Raw genomic sequence first — 27,570 nt, forward strand, 5'->3', positions numbered from 1 at the left:
GGCAAACCTGTCCTTTGAAAATGAAGTAAAGAGAAAGACATCCCCAGGTAAACAAAACCTAAGGGAGTTCATCACCAGGAGACCTACCTTTAAAAAAAAATGTTAAACAAAGTCATTTAAGTTGAACTGAAGGACACTAAGTAACAACATAAAAATATAAAAAAGTATAGAAATCACAAGTTAAAATAATTACAAATGGTGGCATATAAAGTGTTTTTTGTTTTGTTTTGTTTTTAAAGATTTTATTTATTTATTTGACAGACAAAGATCACAAGTAGGCAGAGAGACAGGCAGGGAGAGAAGGAAGCAGTCTCCTTGTCAAGCAGAGAGCCCAATGCAGGCCTTGATCCCAGGACCGTGGGACCATGACCTGAGTCGAAGGCAGAGGCTCTAACCCACTGAGCCACCCAGGCACCCCTGTAAATTGTTTTTATCTCTAGTATAAAAGTTAAAAAAACAGTAACATTGAAAGTAACTACAACTACAATAACTAATTAATGGCTGCACAATATAAAAAGATAAAGTGTGATATCAATAGCATAAAACATGAGGGAGGAGAAATAAAAGGGTAGAACTTTTGTAGGGGCTTGAAGGTAAATTGTTATTAGCTTTAAATATACTGTTATATCTACAAGATATCTTATTTAAGTCTAATGATAACTACAAAGGAAATACCTACAGTGGATGCACAAAAATTTTTAAAAGAAAGGAATTAAAGCAACTATTACAAAAAATAAGTAAATAAATAAATAATTGAAAACAGAACAAGAAGAAGAAAGGAATAAAAGAATTCAAAAAACAGAAATCAGTTAACAAAATGGCAACAGTAAGTCCCTACCTACCAATAATTCCTTTAAACAATTACTGAACAAATTCTCCAACTAAAACACACAGGGATGGGCTCCTGGATGGCTCAGTTGTTTAAGTGTCGGCCTTCTGTTCAGGTCATGATCCTAGGGTCCTGGGATCAAGTCCCACATTGGGCTCTCTGCTCAGCAGGAAGCCTGCTTCTTTCTCTGCCTGCAGCTCCCCCTGCTTATCTCTCTCTTTCTTTCTCTGCCAAATAATACATAAAAATCTTGAAGAAAAAGAAAAAAAAAAAAAACACAATCCAAAAATATGCTGCCTCCAACAGACAAACTTTAGCTTAAGGACATATATCGGCTGAAATGAAGGGTTGGAAAAAGATATTTTGTACAAATGGTACCCAAAAGAACTCAGGATTATACTTATATCAAATAGAGTTTCAGTCAAAATGGGTCAAAACAGACAAAGAAGGTCACTACATACTGATAAAGGAGTCAATTCAACAAGAGGATATCAGATTTATAAATACATATGCATTCAACATTGGAGTACCTCAATATTTAAAGAAAATATCCACAGAATTGAAGGGAGATTTAGACAATAATAAAGTAATAGCAGGGTATTTCAATTCACAATTTTGACATTGGGTAAATCTCCAAATATAAAACTAATAAGGAAACAGTGGATCTAATAACACTATAGACCAAAGAGACCCAACAGACATACAAAATATTCCATTCTACAGTTCCAAAATACACATCTTCTGAAGCACACATGGAACATTCTCCAGGACAGAACACATGCTAAAGCATGAAGCAAGACTTAACAAATTTAAGAAGATTGTAAATATATCAAATATCTTTCATGAACACAGTGATATGAAACTAGAAATCAATAATAATAGGAAAATGGAAAATTTCACACGTATGTTTAAATTTTAAAATGTACTCCTCAACAATCACTTGCTCAAAGAAGAAATCTAAAAGGAAATTATAAAAAAATCTTGAAACAAATGAAAAGAAAAATAAAATATACCAAAAATTATAAGATGCAGCAAAAGCAGTTCTAAGAGGGAAATTTATAGTAATAAATTCTTACATTAAGAAAAAAGAATGATCTCAAATAAATAACCTAATTTGAGACTTAAAGAAATTTTACATTTGTATATTATATCTTTCTTAGTATAAAGTATATTAAGGTTTTTATTAATGCCTTTAAAAATAAATGGTAAATTTTTTTAACCTTGAAAAAAAAAAAAGAAATTTTAGAAAGGAAGAAAAATGTAATGTCAAAGTTAGCAGAAGAAAGAAAATACTAAAGATTCAAGCAGAGATAAAGAAAACAGAAAAAAAAAAAACCAGTGAAACAAAGAATTGGTTTCTGAAAAGATAAGACAACTGACAAACCATTAGCTGGACTTACCAAGAAAAAAAGAGAGAAGAGTCAAATGAACAAAATTATAAATAAAAAGGGGAAATATTATAACTGATAACCTTAGAAATACAAAGAACACAAGAGGCTACTATGAACAAATTATACATCAACAGACTGGATTACTTAGAGAAAATGGATAAATTCCTCGAAACACACACCCTTCCAAGAGTGAATCATGAAGAAATAGAAAATTAAAACAGATGAGTAACAACTAAGGAGATTAAATCAGTAATCTTAAACCCCTCAATGAAAAGCCCAGGACCAGATGGTTTCTTCAGTGAGTTTTATCAAACATCTAAAGAATAAATACCAATTATTCTCAAGCTCTTCCAAAAAGTGGAAGAGTAGGAAACACTCCAAAATTCATTTCACAAGGCCAGCATTATCCGAATACTGAAGCCAGATAAGGACATTACAACAACAACAACAACAACAACAAAAACAAAAAAACACCACAGGCCAGTATCCCTAATGAATATAAATGCAAAAACGCTCAACAAACTAATAGCAAATCAAATTCAACAGTACATTAAAACCAACCCACATTATCTCTGGGATGAAAGGATGGTTTAGAATATACAAATCAATCAGTGTGATATGTCACATTCATAGAATGAAGAATAAAAAACACCGCAAAGGATAAGAAGGAAGAACAGTTGAAGGTTTTTACACAACATATGAAATACTTTTAAAACACATTAAAAGTAAATTCTGATTAACCATAGGTATATATTGTAAAGTTTAGGGTAATTGTTAGAAGTTGTGTAGGAGGTACAAATAATATTTCAATAGGGGAGGTAAAATGGAATAATAAAAAAATGTTTGACCAACCTAAGAGAAGAGAGAAAAAGAAAAAAAAAATAAATAAGAGATGAAACAAATAGAGGACAGCTCTCAAGCTGGAAGATTTTAGTCCAACCATATTAACAATCATTACATGTAAATGACCTAACCATACCAATTAAAAGAGATTGTCAGATTGTATAAAAAAGCAATACCCATATGTATGCTATCTATAAGATATCCATTTTACACAAAAAGTTATAGGTAAAATAAAAAGAACAGCAAAAAATATATGATATAAACGCTAACCAAAAGAAAACTAGAATAGTAATATCAGACAAAGCAGACTTCAGAACAGGGAATATAATCAAGGAAAAAGAGAGACATCACATAAGAATAAAGGAGTCAATTCTCCAAGAAGATATGACAATTCTCAATTATACACAAAATAATAAAAGTCTCAAAATACATAAAGCAAAAGACAACAGAATTGAGGGTGAAATAGACAAACCCAAAATTGTAATTGGAGACTTCAACATTCCTCTTAGTAACTGATAGAAAAAGAGGGTAGAAAATCAGTAAGGATCTAAATGATCTGAGCAATGTTATCACCAACTTAATCTAATTGATATTTAGAATATACTACCAAACAACAGCACAATATATATTCTCTTCAAGTACAGAAAGAACACTGACAAATATAAATCATATTCTGAGCCATAAAAATAAAACACATCACACTGAAGCAGTATCAACCATAGAAAGCATGTTCTCTGACCATAAATGAATTAAATTAGAAATAGATAACAGAAAGTTATCTGGGAAAGTCCAAATTATTTGAAAATTAAGCAGCACATTTATAAATAACCCTTGGATCAAAAAGAAACTATCAAAGAAAATTGAAAGAACATATTCAACTGTATGAAATTAAAATTTAATGTCAAAATTTACAGGATGTAGCTAACAAAATACTTAGAGGAAATTTTACAGCATTAAGTTCTTACATTATAAAAAGTTCTCAGACGTGTCTCTGTGGATCAGTCAGTTAAGTGTCCATTGGTTTCTGCTCAGGTCATGATCTCAGGGTTGTGAGATTGAGCCCCTTATAGGATTCCTTGTGGGGATGGAACATGGTTAGGATTCTCTGTCTCCCTCTAAACCTGCCCCTCCCTCTCCTTCTCTGTCTCTAAAAAAGTGGGGGGTGGGGTGGCGCTGGGTGGCTCAGTCGGTTGAGTGGTAGACTCTTGGTTTTCAGCTCAAGTTATGATCTCAGGGTGCTGGGATAGAGCCTCACAGGCTCCACTCTCAGTGGGGAGTCTGCCTAAGGATCCACACTCTCTTGGTGTGCCTAGGTGGGTCAGTCATTAAGGGTCTGCCTTCAGCTTAGGTCATGATCCCACAGTCCTGGTATCCAGCCCTGTACTGAACTCCCTACCCAGCAGGAAGCCTGTTTCTCCCTCTCCCATTCCTCCTGCCTGTGTTCCCTTCTCAATGTGCCTCTCTGTCAAATAAATAAAATCTTAAAAAAAAAAAAAAAAAGGATTCATACTCTTTCTGTCCCTCCCCCCTCTCACATGCACATGGGCTTTTGTGTTCTCTCAAATAAAGAAATCTTTAAAAAAATAAAGTTCTCAAATCAATAATCTAAAATTCCACCTTAAGAACTAGAAAAAAAGCAAAGTGAACTCAAAACGTGCTGAAAGGAGAAAATTATAGGAATAAGAGTAAAAATCAACAAATTTTTTTAAAAAATGGTAAAGCATTAATCAGACACACGAAAAAATTCACTCAGAGTTATACATATAATTGAATAGCTCTATAGCTACTAAATAAATTATATTCATAGTTTAAATCTTCCAAAAAAGAAAACTCCAGGCCCAAATGGTTTCATTGGTGAATTTTAGCAAACATTTAATAAATAAATAATACTAATTCTACATAATTTCTTCCAAAAAAAAAAAAAGGAAGGAATACTTCCCAGCTCATTTATGAGGCAAGCATCACACTAGTAACAAAACAAAAACATCAAAAGAAAACTCCATATCAATATCTTTAATAAACATAGATGCAAAAACCCTCAAAAATTTAACAAATCAAACCCAGCAATAAATACATAATGTCCTCATGAATTTGCCTCATACTCTAAGGCCAAAGAGGACCAGAAGTCAGGGGCTTAGCCAGGATCTGGTGCAGGTAAACGCATACTAAAGATTATTTCAGGCAAGAATGGCCAACAAATCTTCTAACCCTAGAGGGAAATTTTGATGAGCAATAGGCTTGCATGATCTTAAATATCTCCTCACAAATTACTTATTAATTGCAAAAGAAGAGATAGTAACTACAGTGTAGAGAAATTAGATAAGCCCTTTATGGGTGGGGTGATCAAAACTAACTAGAGAACACTGTGTTTGCAGATGCAATATCCTGAAAAGGACACAGCATCACCTATATAGTACACATGCCGGGAGTACACAGCCTAAATGGAATCCAGAAGAGCGAGCAGACAAATTCATAAAAAGGAGTTTTCTATTTTCTTTTTAGAAGTTGGAGAATGGGGGAAGCAGTGGCTGTATATCCAAAATGCCAATGCCAAGAAAGACAGGGGAATGCTGTGGCAATGTTCCAGATTAAAGGAAACTAAAAAGACATGACAATCAAATGTAATACCTGATCCTATATTTGATCCCATATTGGAAGAAAACAAATGCTGAAAAAAAAGCATTATTGGATCAACTGATAAATGGAAAAACATGGGATATTAGATTAAAATATACCATTGTTTAATTCACAAAAATTGATAACAATATGGTAATTGTGTAAGAGAATGCCCCATTATTGGGGTGTCTGGCTGGCTTCGTCAGTAGAGGATGCAACCCTTGATCCTGGGGTTATAAATTCAAGCCACACTTTGGGTGTAGAGATTACTTTAGAAAAAAAGAAGAGAGAGAAAGAATTTCCTATTATTAGGAAATACACATTAAAATATTTGGGGATAAAGAGTCATAATGTAGGCAACTCACTTTGAAATGCTTTGGAAAATGTATACACACACACACAAAGAGGCAGAGAGAAGACAACTCAACTCATGGCAAATGAGGCAGAATGTTAACAGATAAGTGAATCAAGGTGAAAGTTATAATGTGCTATTCTTACTCTTGCAACTTGTAGGTGAATCTGAAATTATTTCCAAATAAAGGATTTTTTAAATGAGCTGTATGTGTAGGTAATGCCTCAAAAAGTGTAAAACAAATTCATGAAAAAGAAAACTACTATAAAATCTAATAAGATATAATTCTATTTTATAAACTTAAAAAATCCTTTAAATCACAGAAAGAGAAGAGAGGAGGGAAAGAAGTAAATGAAAAAATAATTTCTCTGAAAGCATACTGAAAATAGTTAACCATACTTATTTGTTCACTATTGCAAGAGGAGCCCAAAGAGGCAGGGGAGAATGTTCCTATTTTGTTTTCATTTTTTTCACTTTATACCTCCATAGTTTGATTTTTGTTTTGCCCTTTATGTTTATTTTTAATAAATGATGAGCACTGGCTGTTACACACAACTAATGAATCATTGAACACTACATCAAAAACTAATGATGTACTACAATATGCTGGGTAACTGAACATCATAAAAAAATAGAGTAGGACAAACCAGTCTTGTCCAGAAATTCCAAGATCTTAAAAAAAAGAAAGAAAGAAAGAAAGAAAAGAAAAGCATCTGATGAGAATATATTCCCTGTTTTACACAAAACAAATGTCAAAATCAGTATAAATGATAGTATTTTAGAACATGGATTGAATACTAAATTTCATCAATACATAGAATGTATGTGTTTTGTTTTGTTTTGTTTTTACATACTAGGAACTGAAGTATTTATTTTTAAGGTGTTAAAAGCCTGGCATCAAGAAAAAGGTCCACTCTTATCTATCTACTTTTAGAGAAAAAAAACCTTGAAATTCTGAAGACCGTTTTGGTCCACAGTATTTGAATGTTAAAAGTCAAAGTTGAAGATCAGAGTTCAACTTCAAAATTGTTATAAAACCAAGAAAAGAATGTCCCCGGCCTATTTCCTTTCTTACTCTACTTGGCCTCAGGTTTTTACACAGGGATGAATAAATGGCTCTTCTTATTTATGTTTGGTAACTGACACCATCCTACACTACTTAGAAATATGTTTTATACAGACACACACACACACACACACACACACACATCTGATAACTAATTCATTGGTTTGCATGTTTCAGGGCTACATTCAGCAAATAAAATTTTCCTTCCATGGGGTACTTTTTAAAGGATTAGCTCAGCTAGTAGAGGCCTCCTATAGCCTTGCCCAAAGCTCTCTGAGGCAGTGCTTCTCAAATCTAAATGTGCCTCTGAATCACCTAGGTTTCCTGTTAAAATACATATTCTGACTCCGTAGGTCTGGGGAAGGGCCCTTGAGTCTGTCTGCATTCATAACAAAACCTCAGGTGGTGCTGATGCCGTGTTCTATGGACCATCACGTTGAATAAGGAAGCTATAAGGAATTAAGCATAAGTAAGGATGGGGGAAAGGTCTGAGTTCTTCCTTGCTTACCTTTTTCAAAAAAAATCTGGTTGCATTAACCCTGCTTTTATCAACCTAGCAGTCTTCAGGGCTACTTGAGAGTGGACACTGTACTATTTTCAAGAATTCCAGTCCAGATTGAGACTATCCTCTCAGAAATTTTAATCACACTGAGCCTTTAAAAGGACACACATGTAAAATGCCCCCATCTGGTATTTTCAATTAATGGTCACAATATTTAAAAAAGAAAAAAAAATGCATAAGGTGGGGGCTTGGGGATGTTAACTAGTTTTCCTTCTGGTAGGAAAAAAAAAAAAAAACAACCAATTTGTAATCCTGTTGATATAATCTCATCCCAGTGAAAAAACAAGTTGTGGACCTAATCTATGGGGAAGCTCTAGCCCCCAAATATCGTCTCAAACTGCTTTAAGAAGAGTGGCTTAGGAGGCACTTTTCTATAATATGTGCGCACCTGTCATGTTAAGCCCACAAGCAGACTCTTATGAATCAAGTACCATTATATGACTTATGATAGCAACTACTGTCTTCATTCTGTCTCTTACAAGCCCCTCGGGTAGAGAGAAGCGCTGCACTGCCTGCCTCAGGATCTACCTCCACATCTATTACACCTGAGGGAGACTAATGTTTTAAGACTTATGGTTAATTGTCCCTTGCAAAAAGGATATGCACAAAAAGGTACAGGAAAACCCACAGAATCCATGGAGTATCAATCATAATGTAAAAATAATTAATCCCTCAAGTTGAGTGACTTAGCAGGAAACAGCCCATATTTTATTAAAGTCTAAAAGACCCTGTTGCATTCCCTCAACAGTTTAAAAAGAAAAGTCTGTTGACATCAAACATGTAGCCCACATGGATTAAATTAGGTCACTCTTCGTGTTACAGTTTAAGATTTCATAAAGTACAGCTTGTGGTTAAGTCATGTGCTTCAGTTCTGAAGGGCTGGTTGATGACTTCCCAATCTTTTCAATATTGCACCACTAGTGATATTTACCCAAGTACTACCACAGCACTCTCCAATCTGTTCTTAATAATCCAGCCCCCAGTTTTGTAGCCCACTCCATATTTTGATTCCCAATAAACAAATATTTGTGGTGTGTTCGTGGGCTGTTTAACTGCTAGCATATTTGGTTCAGGACAGCATTCCATGAAGAAAGGGGGCACATCTGTGGCCCCTGGGTTAAATGTTGGGGGGAAATATGGTTTCACTGAAAGCACCAGGTCTTTCTTTGGAAAGTTTAGTGACAACCAATGGAGACTAAACTGGGACAGCCGTTGAAGGGGACAATCCTTCAAAACTGTCAAATGAGGAATTCATCTTTTCTATGCCTACCATCCTCACTCTGTTTGAAGGCCTCAGAAGCTTAAGCATTAATGGGTTTTCAGATAAGCAGGAAACTGAGAAGACAATGGAAGGGAGAGATTTCCTTTATGCATATTCAAGGTCTCCAGATGCTTCAGTTTCTGAACTTCTTAGCATGAACCTGGGCATTAGACTTAACCACTTGGGAGCTCACATAGGCAGGGAATGTTTATTCATCTCAATATCTTCCTGTTTCCAGGATTAGAGGCTGTCAAAAACAAAGACATCAGCAAGTCCATGCTGTCTGTCTCGTTTCACTTAATTCATTTTGTTTGCAGTCATAACAAGCATGTTATTTATTTAGTTGTAAGTACATACCAAAGTAAGGATGCATTCACTTTAATCCTTTAATTTAACAAGATCACATACTTTAGGAAGCCAAAGGCTTTACAGCAAGATTAGAATAAAGAGTTCTGTTTCCTCGTAGATTAAAATAGATATCCTGAATATTTGATTTGTGGCATATCATTATGTTTGATATTTAGGTGCTCTCTTGCTGAGGTCTAAATTAGTATGTTTATTAAATTCCCTCTAAGTGGCATTTTACCCACTGTGTTTACATTTAGAATCATCTTTCATGATAAAGTCTGTCATGAAATGGGAAAACTGATTTACTGCCTATATTTCTTCCAAGTTTGGTAGCTAAGACCCATCTGTCAACAGAAATAAAGCACACATGCACATGCGCACACACACACACACGCACACGCACACGCGTATGCACACGCTTTGTTTCCTTTAAAGATTTGCAGCCCTTTAGTTCACTCTCCTCTTTAGTTCAGTTTGTAGCAGCAGCAGATGTCACTAAGTCAGTTTGTTTCTTTTCTGATTCCTGCCAAATTCTTTTTTGTCTTTCCAGCACACTCTCTTCGCACCTTTAGGAGGCCAGGCTGTGTGTGCATTCAAAACCTCCTCTCACTTGGTAAGTTTTAGGCAAGAAACAACCTTTTGAACAAGGAATTATTTACTTGGCAACACAATTCAAGCATCTACTCTTGAGGCATAGATTAAGATAAATTTTAAAAAGTAATCCATTTGGCTTGAGTTAAAACCACCTCCAAAAATGTTATTCTATGAATGGAAGGAAACCTTAAATGTTTAAAATAACAAAAGACTATGGAAATAGCAATTCAGTTTCTACAAAGATTCTGAATTGACTAGCTTTTATTCAGGTTATTTTGCTGGCCTGGGTGCAAGTGAAAAAGATCTCTAACAAGGGTGCCTGGGTGGCTCAGTGGGTTAAAGCCTCTGCCTTCGGCTCAGGTCATGATCTCAGGGTCCTGGGCTCGAGCCCCGCATTGCGCTCCCTGCTCGACGGGGAGCCTGCTTCCCCCACTCTCTCTCTCTCTGCTTGCCTCTTTGCCTACTTGTGATCTCTGTTTGTCAAATAAATAAATAAAATCTTAAAAAAAAAAAAAAGGGAAAAAGATCTCTAACAAATGGTGAGATTTGTGAGGTAAGCAAAGGCCTGATTGCACAAAGGTCTGTTTTCCAGAGTCCAAAGTAATGACTGCAGTTCCCACATTTGTCTTCCCTTTGCATAGAAAACTGGAGCCAACCATTCCCCAGCTCATGTTCCTTTACCAGTGACTGTCCAACCTTTACCTTCGAAGACAGCCCATTTTGAGTCTGGAACTTTCAAACTGCCACCACAGGAAAAAGCATACCATCAAGCCAGCAATGCTCATTAATACCTGAGCCTACAGAGATTTGCCAGGTTCATCAAAATACCTGACAGTTCCTGAGAACTAGAGCTCACAAGAGGTACGTTGTAGTGAGATAAAAAGGACAGAAAGATCTCAAGAATGGTCAAGTGTCACGAGGGCTGCTGGGCAGTGACAAACGGTAGTTTGTTTGCGCTGCAAAGACCACTGGTCTTGCAGTCAGACACACCTGGGTTCATTCTCCTCCTACTCATCCTCATGTTGGGTAATGTTCCAAATACTAGACATAGTGACCCAATTTAATCTTCTCAACAACTCTAGGAGATAAAGACTATTACCTCCACTTTAAAATGGGAAAATGGACGTAACAGAAAAGTTTAAGCAATTGCTCAAGGTCCTACAATTTCTAAGGTGTTAAGGTAGAATTTGAACCTGGACAGACGGCTCAAATAATCCACATCCTCAACAAACTGTGTTTACTTATGATGTCCCATAAAATAAATGACTTAACCTCTGAGCTCCAAGGGCTGATTTAGAAAAGTAGAGAGAAAAATACTGAGTTCAGGTTGTGTTGCAGAAATTCAATGTGAATATACAGGGAAATAATTAAAAACAAATTCTCTCCTTAAAAGAATGAGGTATTTGCAGAAAGGGGAACAAAGAGGGCATGGAAAGGGAACTTTGCCTGCCTCGCACTTTTCCTGGCATGTTCCTGGGCTTCCCACCAATACCCCACGTGTCCCCAGCCTGCTAGGCTATGTATTGCATCAGTTGCTCTCCAGACCTCTCTGCAGATTAATGAACAGCTGCTTGAGTAGGACCACAGGGCACTTTCATCTCCAGTGCAACAGAAAGGAGCAATCAAGCGGAGAATATTAATAATGAGCCAAATCCTCATCTTCTGGAACTGCAATGGAAAACTTGGGTTATTTGTTTCAATATGTTTTCATTCTCACTACATGAACAAAATTCCTTAGCGCTAACTGGGTAAGAATTCATTCTGCCAAGAATTACTTCCATTTACCAGAAACTGCCTTTTCCCCCTCACTTTACATTTTCCAAGCAAGACACTGTTTTGATGTTGTCACATCAACAGATATGTATTCACTGCCCACAAAAGTTCTGGAGGAGGCTGCAGCAGGACCAACAGAAACTACACAGAATTAGGGAATAAAAGTGGGTTCTACTCTTGGTTCTCCTGCTCTTGAGTGACTCTTGATTTAAGCCACCATATTCCCGGACCTTCTGTAAACTATAATAATCTCCTATGTTCTCTCTCAGCTTTAACTCCCTGAGGTCGTAGTCACATGGTACACTAGGGCTGCCATAACAAACTATCACAAACCAGGTATCTTAAATAATGGAGATTTCTTGTCTAAGTTTAGAAGGCTAGAAGTCTGAGTTCAAGGAGTAAGCTGAGTTGGTTCCTTCTGGAGGCTGTGAGAAAAAAAATTCTGTTCCATGCCATTCTCCTAGCAGCAGGCAATCTTTGGCATTCCTTGGCAAATTGAAGCAACGTCCCAATCTCTGCTTTTGCCTTCAAATGATGTACTCACTATGTGCATGTCTGTGTCCAAATCTTTCCCTTTTTATAAGGACACCAGTTATATTGGATTGGGAACCCACTCTACTCCAGTATGAGGTCATCTTAAGTTAATTATATCTGCAATTACCCTATTTCCAAATAAGATTACACTCTGAGGTAGTGGGGACAAGGACTTCAACATATGAATTGAGGGTGGGGGACACAATTCAATCCATAACAATTACATTTTTTCATAAACAATATCTCAATCTGATTTTTAGAAAAAAACATTTTTTGTGTGTATTGTTTGTGTAACAAGATGCTAAACCATAAGCTTCCATTGAGGCACCAAGATATAACAGATGAGGAAGATGACCAGCAGAAACTGTAAAGTAAGAAGCTAAGAATAGATTAGATCAGTGCTTCTCAAACTTGAATGTGCATATAAAAATCACCTAGGGATTTTGTTAAAATGCGAATTCTGATTCAGCAGGTCTGGGATGGACACGAGATTCTGAATTTCTAATAAACTCCTTCATAGACCATATTTTGAGCAGCAAGAGATTAGATGACAGCTTTATAAACAACTAAATAAAAAAGATGAAAGAATGGAAAAAGAGAGGGTTTCTGTGAGGAAACTTCCTTTGTTGAGAGCTGAACTGTGATTACACCTTCTCCTGGACCCCCCATATGGAAGAGATGTGTATGAAGGGGAATGATGCCTCCCAAGCCTAGTACAAAAGATTTCAAGCAGACCTCTTAGAATTTATATGTAACCCTTAGATTTTGAGTGGAGAGTGGACTGAGTCTGACTCTCAACTGAGAAGCATCATAGGTTAAAGAGCTGGCTGCTAGGTGCTCTGATAGCAGAGATAAATATGTTAGGTCCAGCCCAAATTCCCAGAGTTTGTCACCAAAAAAGGTGTGTGAGAAATGGGTTACAGGCAAGAAAATAAGCTATCTCACAATAGCATCAGTTTAGTATTTTCTGACCCCACTTCTCTCCTCCATCCCAGTGCTCCAAAGTTGGAAGAGTCAGAACAGCAGTTAGCTAATGAGCGGAAGTGAAGGTCAATGATGAAGAAAACAGAGGAAGCCAGCTACACTCTTTCTCAGACAGGCTTTCACCTAAGGAGGGGGAGAAGATGTAAGTCAAACTGAGACTGTGTTTTTAGCTTCAATGACTAAAATATTACTTGAGAGTAACAAGAAAGGTCATAGGACTGCCAAAGTGTTCATGCAAAAGTGTAGTCAGAAAAAGAATGACTTCACTAAGTAGATTTAAAGAGACAGCAGGAGACAAAAATGAAGATGATTTTTAGAATACACTCTATGAGTTCTACAAATTCATTGTGCTGACAACAACTCCCTTTCCCTGGCATAAGGTAAGCCCCAGAGAGCAGAATCCTTAACTATCATTCACTGCTGTTTCCATGACTGCTGTATTTGCATGTGCAAATAAGGCACTGCACAATGGCACTGCGTTGGAGAGGATGTGATTCAATTTGTAGACATAGATTTACAGGTTTACTACCAAATTTACCAGCACAGGCAGTATAACACGTTTTCTCAATAAAATCTGAATATTATGGGGGTGCCTGGGTGGCTCAGTCAGTTAAGCATCTGACCCTTGGTTTTGGTCATAATCTCAGGGTATCAGATTAGGTCCACCTTGGGATCCACACCCAGCAAGGAGTCTGCTAGGGAATCTCTCCCCCTCTGCCTCTGCTTCTCCTCCTGTTACTCTATGTCTCTTTCTCTCTCTCCCTCAAATAAATAAATAAATAAATAAATCTTTTTAAAAAATCAGGATATTATGACAATTTCCCAACAGATACAAGTAAAATCTCAAAAGGAAGCTAATTCTTTTTTTTTAAAGATTTTATTTTATTATTTATTTGACAGACACAGATCACAAGTAGGCAGAGAGGCAGGCAGAGAGAGGTGGAAGCAGGCTCCCTGCTGAGCAGAAAGCCTGATGTGGGGCTCGATCTCAGGACCCTGGGATCATGACCTGAGCTGAAGGCAGACGCTTTAACCCATTGAGCCACCCAGGCACCCCAAAAGGAAGCTAATTCTTACAAAAATAACCTGGCTATTGATGGCCCTGGAACTAGGGCCTTAAAGATTCCCTGACATACAGTGAACATTCATGAATAGTTGTGGATGAATAAATCAGAATTTCCTATTAACCCTTCTATGACTCTAGATATCGGTGTAGATCATGATCTCAAGGTCGTGAGATCAAGCCCTGTGTCACACTTAAGCTCAGCACAGAGTCTGTTTGACATTCTGTCTCTCCTCTCCCTCTGCTCCACTCCCAACACATGCACGCCCTCTCTCTCTCTCTCTCAAATAAACATTTTTTTAAAAATAGGGAAATTGAAATGTTTTATTTCTGTCAGTGTGCCCCCCCATTTTAAATTATATGTTGGACTTATCTGGGGATATTATCAATAATACTAATCTTTTTCCTCCCTACGGTTGCATATTTTTCTAGGTCCACTGAAGAGTAATACACATAATGGCTCCCCAACAGAGTCTTCAGTAAATCCCAAGAAGACATAATCAAAGAAAACTCACAAACCTGAAAAAGTACAGCCACTATTCCCAGAATAGCAGGACAAAGTCCCTGGAATCCCCATTCCCCTTACCCCTCCCTCCCTAGCATATTCACCAATGGGCAAGGGTCATTTACAGCAAGAAAATACTGCCCTAGGACAGCACCACAGGGGAACTCTAGGCCCTTTGGCTTGTTCTTTTTAATATGGAGAATTCCCATCCCCTAATTGGTCGCTTGGCTGGAACTTTATCATTCAGGTCTCAGCTCAACTATCATCCCCTCAGAGAATAAGTCCCTAACTGCCCCACACTCTACTCCTATCACTTTCTATTGCTTGTGTTTTTTAAGATTTTTCTTCATAGGGCTTATCCCTTACCACATTTGTTTACTTGTTTATTGTCTGTGTTTTTCCAAGAGAATGAGAATAAGACATTGTATTCCCACCAACTAGAATTTGCATTTCTCACCCTTTTGAGAGGTATCGTGACTGTTACTTCCTCCGGTTCTTCTGTTTTGTAGGTATTACCCTCAGCTTATTTAATATTTATTGAGAACCTAGTATGCATCTGGCAACTGTTCTAGGTCCTTGGGTTATAGCAAAGTAAAAAGAAGCTCTGCCTTTATGGAGTTTCCTTTTGTGGAAAGGGGTAGACGATAAACAAACAAACAAATAAATACATACATACCATATAGGACAAATAAGTGCTACAGGAAGAAAACAAAGTAGGTAAGGGGACAGAAAGTGATGGGCTGGTGAACATGATTGTTTGGTGAGAGATCAACAATCATCTTTCTGGGGAGGTAACCTGAAGGTTTGAGGAAGGGAGCCACATAGTTACTGAAGAGCACGCCAGGCAGAGAGCTGTCACATACCAAGATTGTAAGGAGGAACAGAATTGGTGTGTTCAAGAAACAAGGAAGTGAGTACAGTAGGCAGAGGGTGAATGAGGAAATGAAGTAAGAGAGTAGTGGGGGACCAGATCAGGTAGTGCTCTGTAGCATGGTAAAAACTTAGACTCTTATTCGTAGTGAAATGCTGAACCACCTGGAGCATTCTGGAGTAAAATGATCAGACTCACCTTTTGAAAGGAAACTGAGTTTATTGTGTAATTAACATACTGTGGCTTGATGAGAATGGGGAGGATATAAGAATAAAAGGAGAGGACAGATGGGGTCTATCAAAATAGCCTGTGTGAGAAAGGATGTTGGCCTGGACCAGATGGTAAGAAAGAAAGTCTTTGGGACATATTTTGAAGAAAAAGCTGATAGGATTTGGTGAAGGACTCATTATGGTATGCAAAGGCAAATGTCAAGGTCCTGATTTCAGTTCCCTCTCTAACCTGTTTGCTTTAGAGCTTCCCCAGTGAGCCTCTAATTATATCTCCTCAGCAAATCACTTCCAGGAGCCTCCTTGGGTTCTCCTTCATAGGGCAGGTCCTGGTCCCCACCTTGTATGCCCCTCCATGACCATGTAACCATGTTATTCTAAGAATCCCTACCTTCCTCTCCTTTATTTTACTAATCCCTTACTCTCATCCTCCACTCAAATCAAAAATACACTGCTTCTGAAACATTCAAATTCCATCTGTTCCATAAAGCTCATTCGGTTCAAACTGATCTCTATGTCTTTAAAATTTACAGAAATTGTAAAATTCATCATGCAAGCAATTATTTTGCATTGTGATGCCTCTTCTTATTGTCAATATAAGTATTTTATTATTATTTAACATTTCATGTGATTTTACAGATTAAAATATAAATTCTTCATGCATACAGGATCTATCTTATATCCTTATATTTTCTTATAACATTGTATCTTCTAGCACATCATGTCTTATACTTACTAGATGGTAAATAAAAATGTGCACATCTGATATATATATATATATATATATATATATACACACACACACACACAAACATGCATATATACATATATACACATATATATATATGACTTGGATTATACCTTAGTGGTAGCCACTGCCTCCATTTCCTCATCAGCCATCTCCTTCCTGTTCCCATATAATTAACCTCCTAACCACTTCCACGTGGCTGTTTTAGACCTGAAATACAGGACTGATATGGGAAAGAAAGTTAAGATAAAACTAAATTGTTAAGTTGTAGTATTACTTTGGAGATTTAAAATGCAAGACTGGAGAACTAATACTCAATTTGTTAGGCAACTGTGAGTCATTAAATGTTTTTGAACAAGGAAGTGATAACACAATAGCCATGATTTAGTAAAGAAAATTAATTTGCCTATTTGTTACAAATTGGAAGAGAAACAGGCAAGTGAGGGCTGATATTCCTCAGTTAACTATTGAAAGGATCTATGTGAAAAGTATTAAGAGCTTGAAATAAGGGGCTGGCAGATGAAATGTGAAGTATGCAATGTAAGGAATGTTCTAAGTGTAGGACTTTCAGTACGTTGGAAAGGCTGATTGAAAAAGAAAGAGGAGTTACATGTGACAAGTTATAATTCTCAATGTGTGGAAAAGAATATTATATTATTTATAGAAACAAAGTTGACTGGGGGAAGAACACAGTGAGTTATTTTCAATGTGTTTAATTTGAGATGGCATTTATCTTGCAGAGGTACCCAGGAAGCAGCTGGAGATAGAGGATTAAGAAAGAAGTGTTAGTACTAGATATAGAGCTTTGCGAGAGACAATGGTTTGCAAAAGCACAACCTTCAACCTCCCTAAATTAGCCTGTTGCCTCCACTTAGACTAGTACAACTGCCACAGCCCTAACTATTCCCAACAACAGTTCGCACCCAACAGGAACATTCAAAAGAGAGAAGAAGGAATTACAAAGTATTGGTTTGACTGGAGCTAGAATGGCAAACCACACCTCTGCTCAAATAGGATTATCCTCCCTTAACTTAAATTCTTCCCTTGTTATATCATGGGAACATATATTACAGGCCTGTGAACATTTCTCAAGTATATCCTATACTAGTAAATTTCACAGTAATGATATAGTAAATATGATAGCTGACCTGGATTGCAGTAATAATGTCTTCTCAGATCTCATGTTACACTTTATGTCTTAGTTGTGATATTACTTATTTGCCTCAGTGAACCACACACCCACACACAATTTCTAAAAACTGCATTCTCTAGAAGCATGGTGTAATTCCATACAGATCAAGCACTACCTCCACAATTGACTTGCTCAGCTTCTCTCCCAGTTGATAAAAGCATAAATCCAAAGATGCTGCAAAGCTAAGAGAATGGTTTTGCTGAATTGGATTAATATCAATTGGAAGCAATGGTGAATGACTCATAAAACACCAGAGCAGTGTGAATGTGTTTAAAGAAGACAGAAAAAGAACACAAGTGCGATTTCTCCTAAGTCTCAACAGGTAAATATGTAACTTACAGCCAAGAAAACCTAGAAGCAAAGTACTACCTACAATCCTAGACAAATGGGGAAAAGGAATAACTGAAATTACAGTATATAAAACTAAACCAATCATTATAAGAACAACAAAAGTTACAGTTTAAGGGAGGAAGCTATACAGAAAATTGGCACTGGGAAAGTGCAAAAGGATAGATACTCTGAGTGGTTTCAAGTATTGAGAACTGACTAAGATTGACAACAAAGAATTCGATATGCTTTCTTACAGGTCTGTTTCTCTTACAACCGCACATATAACAAATACCACGACGAACACAAGCTATTCCCGACTTGGAAGCAAACAAACTATATACTTATAAAGATGTTTTAATATGGGAGAATATTTAGAAATCATCAGTCTTAGGAGAAACTCCAGATGAAAGGTCATATGCTAATTTGGGGAGCTATGACTTTAAACATTAGGAATGCAAGCACGTTGGGGGAAAAAAGGGTTAGGTGTTGGTTAACATTTCTTAAATTGTGTTTCCTATGATTTTATTTGTAAAATATAACACAGTGATTTCAAATCAATATTTAACTATTTAGTTGCCATAATCTTCTAAAACACTAGAAGAGAGAAGAATAATATAGTAGAAAGAAAACAAAACAATTCCAGGGAAATGAAGCACTCCTTTAAATGTTAACATTTGTCCCCTGCACTAACACTGGTTTTCTTACACTTGCACGTGAGCAATTGTGTGTGTATGTGTGTGTGTGTGTGTGTGCAAGCCCATGTTGGAAGGCAAAGGGTATTTTCATTACCTGTGGCATTACGTAAATAATGGAAATCAGATCCTTCATATCTCATGAAGCAGTGGGGATACAAATCACTAGCTAATATGTAATAATACTGAATAACAGGATTATGAATCTCTGAATAAATTAGGGCATAAAAATCTAAACAGATAGAAATGAAATAACACGTAAGATGAAAACCTTGTTGAAGCCACTGGACAGACTTTGTAGAGGCTGAACACTGGATAGCAGTGAACAATTCTGAGGAGTGCCATTCCCAGTCTGTGTAAATATCTCATCTGAAGTTTCTCAATGAACAACCTATGGAGCAAGAAGTGGCTACACTGCTAAGGATAGATAGGCAAACATTTTTTTCTCCTGTCAATAAAGAGTCAAGTTCCAAACTACACAGGTGCCAATTCTAGCTTAAATAATGGTAAGTACTTGAAAAGGCCAGGCAATGAGTTTCCAGGCCATACTCATACACTCTTATACCTTTAAATTCCAACGAGACTAAGATAAAATTGTAACATTTTCTGAGTAATTCTGGAGTATTTCTCCTTCTAAAATAGATTTTATTGGCATAATTCCCTCTAACTAGAAGACAAGAAAATAAAACCCACAAACTTTAAAAGTTGGGCCTCAATAATTATAGTACTTAAAATTCTTTCTCAAATGAGAACAAATAAACAATTCTTTTTTATTCCATCTTTCTCCATGTTATAGCTGTGATCTTTAAACCATGAAAAAAACTAAGTCATTCTGTAACATTTTCAGACAGAATATTCTGTTTTACTAAAAACACAGTAAGAAATAGAATATTTACTTCAAAACCTTACAATCATTTCAAGCACCAAGTAGCTCTCTGACAGTAATAAACATTGGTTATTATGAAGTTGACCTTGGCCTGAACTTGTGACCTAAACCTCAAAGCTTATACTAAACTAACTTTCAGTTATAGCTCTATGTGACCCTCTCACTGCTGCCAAAGTCACCAGGGTCTTGAAGTATTCAAAATCTGTTACAAAATCTCATTTATTTAAATGCCTTTAAATTCAGGACAGCTATAAAGAGCATTGATAAATTCAAAGGCTAATACGTTGTTTTCAACATTCAGTGTGGGCTGACTGATTTTTGGTAATCATATACCATTCTTAAAAGCAACCAATATATGTTTGAACTAATTATCTAGCACTTACTAAATAAACAAAACCTACTTTATCTAATATAAATGTTAGACAAAACTATGTAAAGCAATTTAATAGTTTACTCTTCAAATTACTGAGTCAAAAGTGTGCCAAAATAATGCTATCATAATTGCCCCAGTGCTATTAAATCTACCAAGGGAGCAATGAGTGTTAAATTACTTAAAATAATGACACTACCTTTCTTTCCTCAAAATAAGGAGCATGGGTGAATGTTTAATAAATGAAATTCAAGAAGGTCACAGGAAAAAGCCATAATTTAAGAACTGAGTATCTCACAAATTCAAATTGTTTTTCTAGCACAAGTCTAACCATTTATATCAAACATATCAAGTCAGTAACATGGAGAGATTATCTTATTGCAGAGAACTAAAGAGCACCACATTCTTTCCGCCTTTCAAAGAACTGTCACTGTAATTGCTATAACTATACCCTGGTTTTGTGGTAGCACTTGTGCCATACTTTCAATCTAAAGAAAAGGCTCAACGTACCCAGAATTCCCACATACTCTCCCCTGCCTTCTGCAATTGGGAAATTCTAGACATTTTCCTGAGTTTAATGAAGCAAAGCCTGAGGCTGAGTGAAGCAATATCAGCACTGTCATACCCCCCAGTGAGTTAGATCCTTGACCACATGAAGTATGTCAATTCTAAATTCCTGGATCTGGTGCCCAAACCACTTGTCTCCATCCCCAATAGTGATTGTAAAAAGAGGGCTGAAATGTTCCATTCGACTTTCAGGATAATTCCTCTACAATTTCCAGGTCCCCAGGAAAAAGGCTCATGAAGGCAACAACATTGTCTATCTTGCTCATTTTTCTGAACCTGGCACTATTTCTGGCATAGAGAAGGTCTCAATAAATATCTGTTGACTGATTAATTACTAAAGCCCCCAGAAAGTTCATACCAGAGTTCAACCTCTATTATTGCTATAGAAGATCACCATTTTCAGGATCTGGCAGAATGCTCCTTTACACATAAAGTCTTTCTTAAATGAATGAACATCTTCAGGGGAAATATCTGAGAAACTGGGGCCTATATATTTTTCAAACATTAATGCAAAAGAATCCCTATGTTATGCGTAAGACCAAAATCATTATCTCTTTATTCCCTCAAAGCTCCTGCTACTCTGATAATTCCAATCTCACCTCTGGATCACACACCCACCCAGTCATCTAAGATAGAGCCCTCGGAAAACTTGTCTCCTTTTCCTTAACCTTCAGAACTATTAGTTCGTTACCATGCCATGAAATTCTTTTTCTTCAAATCCTTCTTTAATCTATTCCCTGAACTCAATCACTATAACTCGTACTGACTCTTACCTGGAATATATTGTAATAGGCCAGTCCTTCCCTCTTCTTCCACATATTATTCTGTTGTAAAGGAGATTTCAAAGTTAAATATATCTTGATATAAACAACATCTACTTTTCTGCATCTTTCAAATTACCACTGCCCAAATATTTTCAAAATTATGCCCAAATTACGGAAACATGATCCATAAGGAAAACTCAAAGTTAACATGAGTTACTTCTATAACCTCTCCCAAAAAAGGTGTGTGTGCATTGTGCATGTTTGTATATATATGTTTTAAGTTTATGGATTCATGACATGCAAAAATGCTTTTGATAGTTTTATTTATTTTTGACAAATATTAAATATATTTAAAGTGTACTGTTTGATAAGATTTAGAATATGTACACACAAGTGAAACCATTACCACAATCAGGATAAAAAACATATCCATTACCCTCAAAAGTTTCCTCTCACTCCTTTGTAATTCCTCCTTCCTGATGTTCAGTGTCTTCAAAACCACTGTTTGATAATTTCGACTGAGTGGGTTTTTTTCTTGGTTACTTCAGGGGACAGAATAAATCTGGTTTGTTTCTCCATTATCTTTTGCAGAAGCAGAAATCGCTCAGTTGATTTTTTTACTATATATTTTTAGTTCTTTTCTTAATGATCTAGGGATTGCAAAATGCATCTTAACTCATCAGAATCTACTTTAAACCAACTTAATTCTGGTATAACACAGAAACTTTGCTGAATCCTCCATTTGTGCTACTATTATTATATATTCATCTATGTATATTATAAACCCAACAATAGAGTTATAACTTTTGTTTCATAACTCAGTCTTTAAAAATTTTTTTAAATATTTTATTTATTTATTTGAGAGAGAGAGAGAGAAAGAGTACAAGCAGGGAGGAGGGGCAGAGGGAGAGGAAGAAATCAGGCTTCCAGCTAGCTAGGGAGCCCCATGTGGGGCTTGGTCCCAGGACCTGGGATCATGATCTGAGCCGAAGGTAGACACTTAACCAAATGAGCCACCTACGCACCTCTCTTTTTTAAAAATTTAAAAGAAGAAAAAAAAATTCAGTGTTTTATATTTACCCACATATTTAACCACTTTCAATGCTCTTCATTCTAGTGCATTTCAGTTATCTAAAATCTAATTCCATTCCTTCATTCTAACAGCCTTCCTTTAGTCTGTAAGGCACATTTTCTCAGCCTTTGTTTATGTGAGACTGTCTTTTTTTGTTTCTCTTCCATTTCTGAAACAGCTTCATAGAGAATTCTTGCAGAGTTTTCATAAATAAATAAAATTCCTGACTGGCAGAATTTTTTTCTTTCAGCACTTTAAATATATCACTTCACTGACTTCTGGCCTTTATTAGTTCTGATGAGTAGTCAGTTGCTAATCTTACTGGGGTTCCCTTGTACTTTTACATTTTGTTCTTGTTGATATCAAAAGTTCCTCTGTCTTTGTCCTTCCCCAGTTTGACAATGACATGACTAGGTATTAATTAGTTTCCTTGTGTTTATACTATTTGGGATTTGTGGTGCTTCCTGAATGTCTAAAGTCGTGTTTTTGTTTTTTTTTTTACCAATTTTTGAAGTTTTCTTCCATTATTTCTAAAAATATTCTTTCTACCCCTTTCTCTCTTTCCTCTCCTTCTAGAAGTCACATTATATTAATATTGGTAAACTTACTGTTGGACCGTATGTCTCTGAAGCTCTGTTCATTTTTTTTTCCATCTTTGTTCTCTCGGTTCTACAGATCAAATAACTTCTGCTGATCTATGTGATGTCTGCTGATTCTTCTCAAAATGCTGAGGTGGTCTAGTGAACTTTTCTTCAGTTATAACTTTCTACTCCAAAATTCCCATGTCATCCTTTCTTATACTCTGTATCTTTTTACTGATATTCTCTAATTATAAAATCATTGTCACCATACTTTCCTTTAATTTTTTTAAGTATGACTTCCTTTAATTATTTGAACATATTTATAATAGCTGTTTGGAAAACTGTTCTCTTCTAAATAGAACATCTAGACCCACTCCGGTCCTGTTGACTGCTTTTTTCCCAAGTATGAGTCACCCTTTCTTATTTCTTTGAATGCTTCATTTTTTTTTGTTGAAAACTGGACATTTGAGATAACATATTACAGTAACTCCAGACTTTGATATTTTCCTTGAGAGTTGCTGTTGCTAGTTTTTGTGTGTGCTTGTTTGTTTTACAAACTTACCTACTGTAAATCTATAGATCCGGTTTCCCGCCACGTGTAGCCCTGATATCTCTTCCCAGTAATTTTAAAAATTGTTTTATTTTTAAGTTTGGCTTTCTTAAGATCATCCCTGTGTCTGGATAGTTCAACAGTCAGCCAGTGATTCATCAGAGGTTTTACTCAAATACTTTAAGTCAATAAGCCTTCTATTATTTATTGTTGGATCTGTGTGTGGGTTCATTCAACGTTCAAAGACTTTCTGTTCTACCCCAGCATTTATTATCTGATAGCTTCTCTTGCATCTACTTTGGATATTTGGATAGAGTGGACCCATTTCAGTGAGTACCTCTTTCAGAGGTACCATGTGCATGCTGCCAAGAGGTATAATGATATTATGAATTCCCTCTATGCCTCTCTCACATCTAGGATCTCTCTGTTTGATTTCTGGATGTTCTATTGGTCTACTGCCTTTTCCAGGTAGGGCTACACTTCAAATGAGCAGTGTCTGGCCTTCCTCATTTTCTTGCTTCCAAGATCATTACTTCCACTCAAAACGTTGTTGGGAGTGGGTTTTTTACCTTTCATACAAAGTTAGGTGAGTCCCTTCTGGTAGGAAAGTTGCTGGCTTCATGGCCTGCTCCACACAGCAAAAACTACCATACCAATCAAGTTGGAAAATGTGGGAGCAGCTCTAGGCAAGAACTCAATTGGTTCCCAATGCTTTTATCCAAAGTTCAGCAGTTTTGCATCAATAAATGCTTTCCAATTTGTTTTTTGCCTTCAGCTAACTTCAAGAACCATGGAATGTTTGTTTCTAACAATATTGTCCAGTTTTATAATTGTTTTTAGGGAGAAGGCTTGCCTCCCTCCTCACTCTGGAGTAAAGGAAGTTGGGCTTCTCAACTGATTTTTCTGTGTATTACGGGTCATATTTTCCAGCTTCTTCACATCCTTAGTAATTTTTCATTGGATGCCATACATCATGAATTTCACATATGCTTGAACTTCATTAGGACACATTTAAGTTCACCAAAACAATTTGGTGATACGGACTGAATGTTTGTGTTCCTCAAAATTCATATTTTGAAATCCTAATGCCCAAAGTGATGGTATTAGGAGGTAAAGCCTTTGGGAAGTGATCAGGTCATGAGGATGGAGCCCTATGAATGGGATTTATGCCCTTACAAAAGAGACCCCAGAAAGGCCTCTCAGCTGAAGACAGAGATAAGACAGTCATTACAAACCAGAAAGACAGTTCTCACCAGACACCAGATCTTCCAGAACCTTGATCTTAAACTTCCCAGTCTCCAGAACTGTGAAATAAACGTTTGCTGTTTAAACACCCAGTCTACTGGTATTTTGTTAGAGCAGCTTGGATTAAGACATGATCATCTTAGGTCTTTCTTTTAAGCTTTATTAGGTAGGAAGAGAGCAGTATTCAGTCTACAGATAATATTGCCATACTACTGAGTTAAAACTCCTCTGAATACTTTATCTTATGATCTTATAATCTTATCTTTTCTGGAGTGAGTAATAATGAACCATTCTAGGTGATAAGAACTTCAACTATTCCCCTCCTATGTGTATCTGGATGATTATTCCTTCTAATTTCTTCAGATGGTGCTTTCCATGGCCTTAGGAAGTTTCCTTAATAACATGTGCTCATAAAGTTATTCAGCTGAAGCTTCACAAGAGACTTGAAGATCTCTTAAATTCTTACACAGATCTCTCTTCTTTGGTTCCCTGGCCTGAAACCTCTAGCTGTTGTGGTCTTCCCAGATTCCCAGCTCTGTCTTCTTAACTCAGGGAGACTACCTAGATCCATCCGAGTTTTCCTTCATGCACCATAACCTGGAATCTCTCTCCAGACAGTAAACTGGGACAATCATATTGCCCTCCTCATCTGCTTCCCTGCTCTCAGGAAATTGTCCTTTATTGTTTGACATTCAGTGCCTTGAAACCATTGTTCCATATATTTTGTCTGGTTATTTTTTGCAAGTTAATTCAGGTAGGAAAGTATATCTAATACCTCTTGGCCCACCTTTCCCAGAAGCAGAAGTTAGGAAGGCTTATTTTAATCTCAGGAACACATTTAATTGAAGTCTATTGATTTTTCTGCCTGAATTTGTTTCTCCACCACCCTCCTGTAAACCATGCATGTTCATTGTCACTCAAGACAAACTTGACCCAGCCTTAATCATACAACACTGTATTTTTTTTAAGTATTTACTATTGCCAGTCACTGCCCAGTGATGAGGAAACAAAGACAAATTAAAACAGCAACTATATGGTAAGGGGGTCTGTAGCCTGGTTTCTCAGTGTCTAGTCTTTCAGAGCAGCAATCTCTCTGTACTTCCCTCATCCAGATCCATATAACTTTACTATTTACTATTAGTTCTATTGCTTATCACTTTACATTGAATATGCCTAATTTATTTAGGTAAAGAGGATATTTTTAAAGCCTCATACACATTTTCCTTATGAAAGTAAATTTTTCTCTTCATGCCATCCTTCTGTAATAAAGGGAAAACATTTTCCTTTCTGTTATCGAAGCTTACATTTATCTGTTTTTCTCTCATTACATTAATTTTATTTGGGCAAAAGAACAACAATCATGTTTAAGCTTAGGATGGGAAACAACACAGCAAGGTTCCATAAATAGAGCTTAATTGCAGTAATTACTTACGTTAATTATATATCAACTGATTATTTTTAAGACATATTTATTGAGCACCATCAGCTTTCAGAGGTACCCATCATTCTCCCACTGTCTTTTTCAGATTCTATATCCATGCTCAGAATAATCAACTATCATTTGACACATGGTATAATAAGTACCTAATGAAATCCCAATTAAAATTGTATTTGAGATGCTTAATTTTAGAGATAAATTAGAAATAATTACATGATTCAAGAATCCACACCAGACAGGAGAGACACAACTATATCTTGACTAAGTGGAAAGGACAAGCACAGATGAAGCCTTTTAATGTGCTTTCCAAAACCTGTTACAAAACATTATTGTACCTTAGCAGATGGCACCAAGAGATGTCTTTTTATTTTTTTTAAATAGACAGTTCCTTTTCATATGCTGACTTGAGTGATTTTAGTTCTCATTATTACTGTCATCTGTTAGAGAGAGGAAAAAAGGGGGGCGCGGGTGAAAGCACGTTATTTTCCATAAGGCAGGAACATCAGTATGGAGCCAGCCTTTGAGCATACTAAGTTTAATTTACTGAGTTGCAATAAGCAGGAGAATGTGCCGACTGTCTCTTAGCTGTTCATTTCAAACAACTTATCTTCATTTGGAGCTGAGACACTTGGTGCTTGCTGGGTACAGTGCTTTCTCTCTCTCCTCCCCCTACCCTACTACCCCCAGCTAATTTTTCCCCCTTAAGGTTTAATGAATTTTGCAACCAATCAAATGCGAGTTGTTAGGAGACACTAGCCAGGTAAGAGCTTTAATATCATCTCTTTCAGAGTTCAAAAGGCCACTTCTCTACACCAGGATCACAAAATATATTTATTCCCTTCTAAAAGAGCTATTTAGCCTTCAATAGGGAGCAGAAAACTGCCCCATTAAGTCCACCAAGACTTTACTCAGAGCTTCCCCTCCTTCCGTCTTATCTTTGTTCAGAGGACAACAGGCTCATTTACAACCCCACTTGGGGAAACTGTTAACAGTACATTTCTGATCTATGTAATTTGCTGCTAAAGAACCAATAGCATCTAATAGAAAACAGCTGTTACAAAATACACTCTTTCTGGCAGGAGCAGTTCCTAATGTAGGATTTTAATTTTATCTCCTGATTGATAAGACCCCATTAGCCATATCCAGATTCCTAACAGCAAAATGACACATGGGCACTATTTTAAGCTCCCTCCCAGATGGATATCATTAGGCTTGCTTGTCCCTCTGAGCAGAAAGTCCACATTTTGGGGGAAGGAATATGATACAGGCACTCACTACCGCCCTGACACATGAAAAGGGAAATACTGGTCACAGCT

Source organism: Neovison vison, chromosome 9, assembly GCF_020171115.1.
Source record: "Neovison vison isolate M4711 chromosome 9, ASM_NN_V1, whole genome shotgun sequence".
NCBI classification, from domain to species: domain Eukaryota; kingdom Metazoa; phylum Chordata; class Mammalia; order Carnivora; family Mustelidae; genus Neogale; species Neogale vison.